At 41.1% G+C, this 12,446-nt stretch overlaps 1 long non-coding RNA gene across 1 annotated transcript in view; it reads left to right on the forward strand.

The window, feature by feature from the left end:
- LOC116081451 overlaps window positions 1-6,246 on the forward strand; it is a 9,168-nt gene extending 2,922 nt beyond the window's left edge. The window contains exon 2 of the long non-coding RNA XR_004114900.1: window positions 2,491-6,246. This is a non-coding gene — a long non-coding RNA (uncharacterized LOC116081451). The remainder of the gene's footprint in view (window positions 1-2,490) is intronic.
- Window positions 6,247-12,446: the final 6,200 nt, after the last annotated feature.

Here is a 12,446-nt window from a genome sequence, read left to right on the forward strand (position 1 = left end):
TGGTTCGGTTTGGTTTGTTTCTTTTCTGTTTGATTAGTGGCAGGTAACGCTGCTTGTCAAAAAATGTTTATAAACTACAGATGGTTCTCACAAAAATAAACAAGCAAGAAATTTCTAACCACTTGGTGCAATGAAGACAGTGTTTACATTTCCATCTATGCTTAAGCACTCTCCCTGGTTTCTTTAATTGGCTTCTTTAATTGGCTTCTTGGTGCTGTCCCATTGGCTGAAATCTCAGTGAACACCATGAAATGGTTTACAACTTTCTGCTATGTAGCAGCTAACCCCAGACAGCTGCTCTGACTTTGTCATGGATATTTGGTCTAGGGGACAAATATATGGAATGAGGAGGAAGAGGACAGAGATAAGCACTTGAGACAAAGGGTTGGTCGAGGTATATGTGTGTAGGTGTATGTGTGTAGGTGTACAAGTGTATGTGTGTATGATTTCTACTTGTTTGGATTCTTTCCTTCCACAACTGAAAACATTACCAGCCACTGCTCCCCACTATAGAATTCAGATAAGGATGCTCAAGCATTGCTTTGGCAAGTTCATTAACAATGAAGTTCTCCATCCTTTTCTTACCTGGTCCCTGCTCAGGCATGGGAGACAGCATTGTGCTGTTCCTTTTTAGTTGGGGAAAACTAAATTCAAGATCTAGGTTCTTCTCTGCTCACTCATTGCCCATGTATACCTGCGCGCTCCCTGGTGTCTCTCTGCGCATTTATGATTCCTCAGTCCACTAGGCACTGACTCCATCTCAGTAAAGACAGAGCTTAATAAGACTAAACCTTCCTCTAAAAGAGATCATGACTGAGCAAGGTCATTGTCCGAATGTGTTGCTGCAAATTTGTGTATTAGAAACTTAATCCTCAACCTCACAGAGTGTTGGTCATTTGGAAGTGGTTGAAATTAGATGAGGCTTTGAGGAAGGGTCACATTTGATGGTGTTAATGGCTTCATAAAAATAGGAGAGGCACTAAGTTCTGTCTCCCACAGCAATAACCTCTAGCAGGTTAAGATGCCACAAGAAGGCCTTCCCCATAAACCAAAAGGAGCTGGTGCCCAGACTTTAGACTTTCCAACTGTAGATCCACTGGCCAAATCAACTTCTGTTCTTTATGAATCTTGTCTATGGCTTGGGAGAATATCACTATTTCTTGAATTGTACTAATCACTCTGCCTAGTCTTCACTCCTTTCAACTGTAGCATCAATCATCACTCCTTAAGAAGGATATCAGTGGTCACCATTTTCAGGAAGGGTTATTAGGAGGTAAGTGACATTTGGAAAGATGAAACTGTCCTGGCTCAGAGGCCAATGTGTAAGGAAGCAAGGCACAGAGAAGAGCAGAAGAGAGACTGACTTTATAAGAGACAATGGGTGGGAGTCTAAAGGATTCTGATTTATTAAAAGCACTTCTCTTTGCATTCTGGCATCTAGCAAACATGAACTCCTTTATAATTTGTACTTTGCTTTATTGCTTTATTATCTCCCTGCACTTTTTGCTTCTTTAAAAACAATAACCTTGCATTAACATGATAAAAAGAGATGATATGAATATTTTCATTCTAAAATTAGCCTTTATTAGTTTGCAATTCTACTTTGTATAATATATGCAAAAGAATATAATGGCATGGGTACAGATATTTGGATGGGATTTGAAAACCAACAACTGATGGACAGTTCTTTTCCAGTGAAATGTAAGTCAAATGGATGGCTGTGAGCCTCTACTTCTGTATTAGTTGGGTACAGCCATCCATTGGACTAAGCACAAGGTCCCCAATGAAGGAGTTAGAGAAAGGACCCAAGGAGCTGAGAGGTTTGCAGCCCCTTAGGAGGAACCACAATATGAAGTAACTAGTACCCTCAGAGCTCCCAGGGACTAAACTACCAACCAAAGAGTACACACGGTGGGACTCTTGGTTCCAGCTGAATATGTAGCAGAGGATGGGCTAGTTGGTCATAATGGGAGGAGAGGCCCTTGGTCCTGTGAAAGCTCTATGCCCCAGTGTAGGGGAATGCCAGGGCCAGGAAGTGGGAGAGGGTGAACTGGTGAGCAGGGAGTTGGGGGAAGAAATAGAGGGGTTTTTTTGGAGGGGAAACCAGGAAAGGGGATATCATTTGAATGTAAATAAAGAAAATATCTAATAAAAATAAATAAATAAGAACAGTGGTATACTTTTAAAAAAAAGAAAAAAAGAAAGAAATGTAAGTCCAGCATTTTAAACTTACAACACTGTAAATTTTTTTTTTTTAAACCACTTCTTTACTGAATGGTAACCACTTTTGACTTCTGAAAAAAAAATGCCAAAATCTCATTACTGATGTTTTTCTATAATTCTTAAATCAAAATTTAAACCCCACACTTAATAAATTCCTCTTGTAACAAGCTAATCTGGTAAATCAAGTTTCAGTTCTACTGACCATCGGCCCTAACTTCAGTTTTCTTGTGCCTTTTGCTGACAACAAACCCTTGCTTTCTGTTTCAGATGCAGTCACCTCCCCAGGTGTTTACAGAAACACATGCAGCATTGTGAATTTATAGCCATGTATGTACAGTCTTGTGCATATACAGTGTCAATGTATAGTCTTGCCCTTGAAGCTCCACGCAACAGAGCATGAAATGAAACTGTTGCACCCTATTTCTGAGAGAAAGGGACCCCAGCGGCCGCTCTGGTTTTACCAGTAGTCAACCTGAAGGCAACTTATTCTTGAGACTAGGAAAGGCCAAAACTGCATAGCTGCTTTCAAGGGCTAGAAAGGTTGAGTTCTTCTGTTTCCTGGGCCTCTACTCGTTTGTCTTATGACTACTAGGAAATGAAGATTGCAGTCCATCTGTATCAGCTCTGAAGAGATTCCCAGATCCAGCACTGAAGAGCACCCTCATCTGATAGAGCCATTTGTTAGATTTCCTTCTTTGCCTACTTGACTATGCAACTAAAAAAACTCAAATCACATCTCCTCTCTGCCACATACATCGGTCATCCCCAACTGCCACCCCAGGGACCAAAAGGGTCTGCCCCATGCTGAGCTCAACACACATGTCCACTTTCCCCTCCAACCATCCCCTCTCCTTCTCATTAGACATGTTCATCCCTCTGACTCTGCCACCACCATCCAAGGAGAAACGATTTCTGCTTTTAAATTGAGATATTTTTAACTAATAACCCCAGTAGTTTCTGTTAATTCTGTTTAGTCTGCACGGAATGATTTAGAATAAGATAATAGCAATTTCAATGGAATCCAACCTATTCTTTTCTTTCTGTCACTCCCCTGTCACAGAAACAAAGCTCTTTGTCTACATCCTCCCTGTATGCATCCCTCCGTTGCATACTCTCTGCTGTCTTTGTCTTTTTGCCTCCCTTTACATCCAGTTTTCTGTATTTCTGCATCTTCCTATCCATTCCCTTTCTCCCCCTTACCCCCAGCCCCATGCCCCACATTCCTTTTATCCAGATCTGTGCCTCTAACCACCCGTGTTCTTCCTTGGTAATCCAGATAATGGAGAGACTAGAGAGGGTTTATGTTTATACTGTACTGTAAAGGGCTGGGCTGGAGGGATGTCTCAGTGGTTAAGGACTTGCCTACCATTCATGAGACACCTCCCCCCCCCAACACACACAGACACACAGTTCAATCCCTAGCACTGGAACAAAAAGGAAAGGCCAACCACCGCTTCCTTCTCACAACTGCATTTTTTGATGGACACCTGCCAGCCTTGGTCCTTTCCTCCTTGGGTCAGTAAAGGCTTTTTCTTTGCCTGTTGCCTAAGTTTCACTGTTACGTCCCACATGTGCATTCATTCTCCTGCTCTTGGTGGGGGTGCCCATCTTATCCAGACCTGGAAGAGCCTCTCTGCATGCACTCTCCTTTCACACCTTTGCCCAATGGTTTAATCTCAGCTGCAAAAGCCTGCAGTCCAGTGAGCTGGGCAGGGAAGGGCACTGGAAACTCAAACCTCACTTAAGTTCATCCATGCTCATATAACAAATAAAAGTTGTTTCCAGTTGCTTTGTTAAAAAACAAAAACAAAAAAAAAAACCTCAAATCATATTAACCCCTTAGGGTTCTCTGTGCCCACCCCTGCCACTACTCAGTATAGACTTGCGTTGCTTGGACTTCTAGACCAATTCTTAGCTGGGACGGCCATTTTCTAATGTCCACACCAAGAAGGGCATGCAGCAGGTACAACGACCTAGACATCTGTGTTTCTCTAAGCTTCATATGGTGAGAGGCATCTTTTGTTGTGATTATAGTAAGTAAGGTTTGTCATGGATGGTGATGAGATATGAAGGTGTCACCCCTGTGAATGCTGTTGTGACCATATAGAAGATTCCAGAAGACCTTGTTGGCCCCTTCAGCTGGCGGCCACACAGCTGGAAAGAATCACCTGTGGTGCCAGGAGTCTATCCAGACCAGCCAGCAATGGGATCATACAGTTCCCATTGTTTGTAAACTATCAGCGCAGTTTGACATGACAACAGACCTTAGGGAGACATTAACTGAAGAAGCATCTCCAGAGTATGTGACATTCCCAGACATGTCCTGCCTCTTTAAAGATGTTTACCAAGTCCTTGCTCCTTACAAAATGAAACTGAAATGACTCAGCTCCTCAAGGCCCATGTTGTTTGCTTAGGTTCTCACCAGCCTTGTCCAGGTTCCTCACTACCCTTCATCTTCACATCACATGGAACACAGTATTCTCATGGATTCTGTGGCCTCTCATGATCATAGCATAGGCTAGAAAGCTCTCCATTCTTCAGTTTCTGGCAACATGGCCATGTCCTTCAATATCCCTTGTCCTGAAGAATTATGTTTTCCTCCATCAGGGTCTTTCATTTATCACAAAATGTCACAATGGGTCCTTTGTCTCCTGAGTTGCAAGGCTTTTAGGGTCAGGAAATTGTGACTTATTCATCTCATTGACTGAATAACATTTTACAATGTAGTCCTTAGATGTCCCTCGTCAGATTTATCTAGGATCCTGATCAGCTATAGACACCCTGGCTGAACTGTGGAACTGCTGGATCTATTTGTGTGGGGAGCAGATACTCTTGGGCAGTTCCCATAGGTTGGAGAACACATCTATGGTATCTAGCAAATATTTGATAAATAAAAAAAACATGATTGAAACTACTAAGATCTCTACTAAAAAGCTGCCCTCTTTTCCCCTGTCTGGGGTAGTATCTCATCACGTGACAGACCCAGGTATTTGGCTCCACATAGATCAAAGTGGCTTTGTGGGAAACACTCTGTGTTATTCTCTAACTGAAGTCATGCCAAGTTCCTATTGTCCTGTCTAAATGCCAAATTGCATTTAGGGTCACTTAGAGTCGGGAAGATGGCTGACTGTGATAAGGACTCAGACATTCTTGTTCAAGTGGGAAACTGGTATTTGTGAGCATACTCTAGATTTTTAGCTCAGCAAAGCCATGTTCTTAAGTAGTTCACAAGGGTCTTCTAATGAGCAATCAGCTCTCTTTACTGTGCTTATCAGCAATGAGGATAACTCTACTCAGGTTAATAGTCCTTTGCTGGTGACTCTGGGTAGACTGTAAATAGGCCTTGGAGAGCTTTTCAGGTTGTAGGTGAGGCCTGTGAGCAACTGTGAGGATGGACAAGGCATGGCCACACAGCATCTCCAACGCCTTTTGAAATATGCCTTTAATGTTGTCCTCTATCATCACTATGAGATATGTTGTAAAATGCACCATGTCAAGAAACATCCTAAAACTTGGGTTATCCAAAAGACCTGGGAGGACACAAAGGATACTTAAAAGACTGGTTTGTTAGCAAAAGAGCAACTATTTTAAAAGGCAATACTGGGTCAACACACCTACCTCTGGCTATAAAACCAAAGGACTTGACATCACTAGGATAAAGAGTCGTGTGTGCTCCCAAATTCATGTAATATAATTCACAATAGTCAAAGCATAGCACCTTCCCAAGAGTCATCAGTGGTTGAACAGATGGAGGAAAAGTGGTACCTATGCACTGTGTCGTAGTAACAAACCTAGAAGGAGAAGGAGTCTTTCTTTTATGATGACACAAATGGAGAACATTATGACAGTGAAATAAGCCAGGCATGGGCCAAGAAAACACCCATTCTCATTTATATGTATTGAACTTTGAGGAACAAAGTCAAATTGTGCTTATCGGGGCTGGAGATATTGTCCAAAGACCAGAAAGTCATAACAGGAAAAACAAGTAAATATAGTAAATATTCAAGGTGATTGATATCGTAACTGGCTTGGTATCATTCCACACAATGGTGTATGCCATACCTTACTAACACTGTTTATCTCTATAATTATAAATTGCTGTCATTAGTTATATATGATGACAAAATAAAAGAATGACTTAAATAAAAAGAATGACAAAATAAAAGAATGTAATAAAAGTATATAGTATAGTAGAACCACATGTAGATATTGTGAATACAGACTGTAGACTTGAGAGGTGGATCAGAAAATGGAGACAGCTGAAGTGACTTGCTATCACTCTGGGTTATCCCTTTGTGTAGTAGTTGAGACCTGCTCATTAATACAGGATGGCTGTTAAACCACCTCCTAGATGGCTCTTATACTGCAGCAGCCGTGCAGAGCATGAGGGGCCATTGGTTTTGTTTTAGTATGAATTACATAGTCTTTAATATTTTCATTATTCAGAACACTTAATGGTGAAACCATGAAGTCTTCATCATCCAAAAAAAGATGCTGTATTCAACGTTATATCAAAGTACACATTCCTTTAGACATTTCTTAGTGTGTATTCAGGGTGATCTAATAATAATGTTTAGGTTTTTTTATGCTTGTGTATCAAGTTAGCAGAAACACAGCAGCTTAACATAACATGTATTCATTGTGTTATATTTCTGAGGGTTAGAAGTCCAACACAGATCTAACTGAGTGAAGTTGGGGTGTGGACATGGGAGGGCTCCTCTTCTCTAGATGGGGAAAAATCTGTTTCCTCCTATTTTCCACATTTCTTGGCTCAATGTCACCTTCCTCCTTCTTTATAGCCTCTAGATTCTACATTGCCTTTCACACCACCTTTTGCTGGCCACATCTCCTCTTTGCTACAGCTGGGGAAATTTGAAATCTCATTTTAAGGACCTATGTAATCATGCCAGACTAACAGGAATAGCAGAGATGCCCATCTTCAGATCTCTAATTCAGTTACAACTGCAAAATCTCATCATGGAAAGTCACATATTTGCATGTTATAGGAATCAGGACATGGGCACACTTATGGCCATCATTCTGCCTGTCACATGTGGAAACAAGACAAGGAATATTGTTGGAGAATGAGTTGTCCCAGGTCACAAAGCTGATAAACTCAGGGGGCAATATCTAGTGTAACCAGACTCTTAACCAATGACATTTTATGATAAAAGAAGAGTGTTATAGAAGAGAGCAGAGGGTTTGAATGAACTTAAACCAAGCCTTCTAGTTATAAACACTTTGCTCCAGCTACAGACACTGCTGTCTTATCTATTGCTCAACAGAGGGCCTCTGTGGTAATACAATAGAAGACTTTCTACATCTAAGGCCACTGATAATACTTCTCACCACCTACCCCCAGGTTCCCCCACTGTCTCTGCTCATCATTTGCCCAGCTTCTTGACATTCATCAATGGCACCTTTATGGGAGTCTCTTGGATCCTGAACTGTGTTGCCGCTCATATGTCTACCACCTAGATGAGAGGATCTAATCTAGTCTGCTCATGGTTTGAAGTGCTGAATAGTCTTGCTGTGTAGAAGTAGTCCAATAGGTTGTGTGCCTGGCTGTGGAGCAGCTCATGGATAGCCGTCTTCACAATCAACTAGTGTTTCTGGTTCTAGCAGCTAGGACCATGGGGATCAAATAGAGTCAACTGCATGTAACAAATTAAGAAGTAGTGGTGAAAGTTAAATAGTATTTAAACAAAAACACACAAAAAGAGACAAGAAAGGTAACTGTCTAATGCTAAAAGAATTTAAGTTAGCAAAATATTTTAACATCTATAAATACCTATGCGCCCAACATAAAGAGCACCTAACTATATAAATCAAGTATTAATACATGTAAAGGGGGTGAGTATGATCAAGACACCTTGTATACATGCACAAAACTGCTAAAGAATGCATAGAAGATATTCAAAACTAAATAGCTGTAAAGGGACAGTCAGGGCATGGTACAACTCTGGTTCAAGTCTCTAACCCCATTTTTCTAGTAATGGGTTGGTGACCCAGACATAAAGTCAACAAAGAAACATATGATTTGAACTTCTCCCTAGACCAAAGGGATAATGCATCTGCATATAAGAAATCACTTGTGGCCACTTATCTCAGAGGAGGGCTTTAAGCAAAGCATTTCTTCTCAATACACCCCTGCACATACTGATGCTGAACTGTAGCTGAGAGCCACAGCAAGGCGTCTCCAGTCAGATGAAAAAAGGGTGGGAAGGAGGGAATGAAAATGGTCCCCAGGGCTAAAGCTGAACACAGGCATTTTGAAAAGAGTTTAGGTAATTACACTCAGAGCTTCAAGATTCTAATTGCCGATCCTTACAAAAGAGGCCACCCAAGCCTATGGAAGTTCACATTTTATACCATTTTTTTATCAGTAAGCAAGACCACAGTTTTCTCCCACAAACCACACAAGACAATCAGCCTTTGGAAAAACTAATATTGATAGGTCTGAACTGGATGCATATGTTTATGTAGCTGCATTAGCCCCAAGTGTGGGAGTAAGGGTGGTCTCCTTAACTGGGAAAAGAAAATGCTTCTCAACATGATCCAGAGGTAAGTCATTCCCTTGGATTCCCTAAGTCTGGCTCTGCCACCTTCTCAGTCTTGTTAGAGGAAACACTTCTGTAGAAGTCTCATCCAACATGCCCTATAAAAATGTGTGCTAAGGACACAGCTTCGTGAGGCCAAGATGGAACTCAAAACGAGTATTCTACTGTACAGATTTGGCTGCCAGTCTCAGTAACTAGGGACACAAGCTGGTTTCTGTTTTAATTTATCACATGGGAGGAAATAGCTATCTAATTGACAGGGAGTCCTAGCATATTGTTCCTGGAGATAATCTGCTGTAGTGATGGGGAAAAATTATTATATATAAGTGGGTTCTTGGGTGGGTTATGTATCCTTAGTTGTGTGTGTGTGTACACGTGTGTGTGTGTGTGTGTGTGTGTGTGTATGAGAGGGGAGAGCTTGCACGTGCATGCACATACACACACATACAATGCCAGGTATCAAAACCAGGGCCTCTTTGTACTACAGGAATACTCAAGTGCTCTACAATTGAGCTACATCTCTAGCCATTTCTGGGCTGCATTCTAATTCTAGGAAGAATCCCATGGGGTGTTGTCGCTCAGGTTTTCTATTGTGGTAATTAATGGTTGTGTTCATTTTCTCTCTGAAATACATCAAAGGCTTCATGCAATCAATGAAGACACTTTGCTTTGAGCAATCATCTTTCTGTTCACTGGTGAACAGTGAACTGGTAAGTGAGAATATCTAAGGGAGAGGTCTTGGTTCTGGATAGGTAAACACTCAACTTTCAATGGATTAGATGAATCTGCTGCCTTATGGTAGAGCTCCAAGGGTGAATAGGATGATCATGGGCTAATTTGCTAGTTCTGTAAAAGTATGCTAGCTTATCTAGTTCTACATGCCTTCCTGATTGGAAAGCAGTTACAATACTTTAGGCAACACATTCTTAGCTGTATCCAAATGAAAATAAATAAACAACAAAAACAAAAGACTTTCCCATCTTTGGGGTTCTGCATATTATTTTTTAAAAGTTTTTTGTTATTGTGGTGCTAGAGATAGAATCTGGGACCTCATTCATGCTAGGAAAATACTCTACCATCAACCTTTATTTCCTTAACCACTATGATGTTTTGGAAAAAATGCATATTTATTATTATTAATGTGTGTATAATGTATATTTGTCATTATAACATACAAGTAGAGGCCACTGAACACTTTAGTGGAATCAGCTCTCTCCTCTCTCATTTCACCTTTATGTGGGTTCCAGGAATTGAACTCGGGTCATCAGGCTTGTGGCAGAAGCATCTTTACCTGCAGAGCCATCCCATCCTTTGAGGTTTCTAAGAAAGGATTCCTTTCCTAGAAGTTCTTGCCTGCTGACCCTCATGCTAGTGTGTACAAAATATCCAGCACATGACTTAGGAACTGTCTAAGAGATGCCACGTCCTTCCTCAAAGGATCCCTGTCACTGACAGTTAACTTTGGTTGGTAATTGACATGTCAATCGGTCCATATTCAAATGGACTAACAGGGCTCATTCCAGCTTCCTGGGAGAGCTAGTCATTCTCTGGTTACTCTCTGGTTGCTAAGAAGCAACAAAGTCTACAAACTACTTTGGGTAAACCAATGGATGCTTGCCCCTTTCTCTTACCATATACTTCTGCAGGAATATCCTAATTGATGGCTGCTTTCTGACATTTTCCTTTGCCCTGTGGTCTTGTATCTTCTCATGGTCAATCTCCTATCTTCTCTCCAATGACTTCTTTCCCACTCCTTTACAAGGTCTTTCTCCTCCTCTCCTCCCTCTCCCTCCACTTCTTCCTCCTCCTCCCTCTCATCCTCTTCTTCCTCCTCATCTTTTTCCTCTTCCTCCTCCTCCTCTTCTTCTCCTGCTATTCTCCCCATTTTTCTTGTCCTCCTCAGTTTCTCTTGCTTCCCCCAGAACTAACTTCTTTGTCCTTAATCATTCAATGATTAAGCTCTTCTCAATTCCCAATCTAAAAGCTTCTCCTTCCTAAACATTCAGCTCCTATTTACATGTTCATAACACTTTTGAGACATTTAATACACAGTATGAGTATGTTAATCTAATCTTGTAATCAATATCTATTTATAGAATGCCTACTCTCTGCCTGGTATTATTTTATGTGCTAGAGATATAAGCAAAACAGGCTAATTTCTATCTTTGTGAAATTCATACCCAGGTGACACAACTGATATTGAAAAATCAGAAAGAATACTCCTTATGTTACTGGAATAATTATTGTAGATTAAGCTAGGCATGAATCACAGAAAACGTGTGCTCTTTATGGAGACTCGGTAATGACTTTTTAACAATATATTACTGGGATAAGCCAAGGGCCAAATATGGCCAGTATCAGAGAAAGAAGGAAGCAAGGACATCCAGGGTAAGGGAATGCTACTGCCATCTGCAAGGAATCTTCAGATTTGAAGCAAGAAGCAAGAGGAAGGAAATATGATAAGAAGTCAGCAAGAATGAGATTGGAGTGGGTAGCATGGGTCTGTGGGCACTGGGGACAGTGTTAGGTGTGGGCATGAGTATGATGTGGAGTCACTGCATGTTTTAAGGATAAGATAAAACTTATACTTTAGAGGCCACCAGAATAGTCAGAGGTGATGAAGGCAGATCGGCAGCAGTGAAACGCTTAAAGATGAAAGAATGAAGACTGTGATTAAACACATGACCTATTAGACTTAAGAAGCAAAGGAAAGCATGATTCAGATTAGAGATAGTGGCTCCAGAAAAATCAAAGATGGAGTTGCCATTTCTAGAGAGGAGATAACCAAAGGAAAGCTAGTGGGGATGGGGCTATAGACTTCACTTGGAGATAGTGGTTATTAGATACTGAACAGGGAGAAATATATAAATGTGGGGGGTTGTGGAAGAAGTCATAGCAGGATATAGAAGTATGAGAATCAGCAGCCTTTGGGATGATATAAGACACAATGTCTCTGGGTACAATCTCAGGGGAATTGCTCATAGAACGCAGAGACAAATGATGTCTAAAAGATGTCTGCAAGAAAGGAAGACCAATATGAACATTGAAGATGAATTCCAGTGGACACATTTGCATTGTATGAGGATCATCAAGGAAGAGGGGCAGAAAGATTTCAATAGCCAGAGGCCCAGAAAGTCAGCTGTGAGACTGTATCTCCCAGGGCTGCCCCCAAGATACCTCAGCAATATGGCTGCCAGAATAAGACCTGAACAAGGACAAAACCAATGACCACGCCAACACGGAAGAGGGAAATCTCCCAGAGCTCCACTCCTAGATGAAGAATTATAGGTAACCTGCCTGCTAAGAGAGGAAGAATGTATCTCCTGAAGGGGTGAGCTCCATAATTGGTTATTGAATTCCATGAGGTGAGCTCTGAAATCATGTACATGCAAGCAAAATTAAACTCAGCATGTTGTATTTTCGTGTGTGTGTGTGTATGTGTGTGTAAACCAGAAAAAGAGGCCATGAATTTGAGAGGGATTTCAAGGAGACATGGAAAGGGGTAGAGGGAGGGAATATGGGAGACATTAGAGGGAGAAAAGGAAAGAACATATTTATATTTTTTTTAAAAAAATTTCAAAGATTATTTGCAGCCAGGCTTGATAGTTTATACTTATAATCCCAGTCTTAGGGAAACTGAGGCAGATACCCAGTGTTGTGAGT

This window comes from Mastomys coucha, unplaced genomic scaffold, assembly GCF_008632895.1.
Source record: "Mastomys coucha isolate ucsf_1 unplaced genomic scaffold, UCSF_Mcou_1 pScaffold7, whole genome shotgun sequence".
Taxonomy (NCBI): domain Eukaryota; kingdom Metazoa; phylum Chordata; class Mammalia; order Rodentia; family Muridae; genus Mastomys; species Mastomys coucha.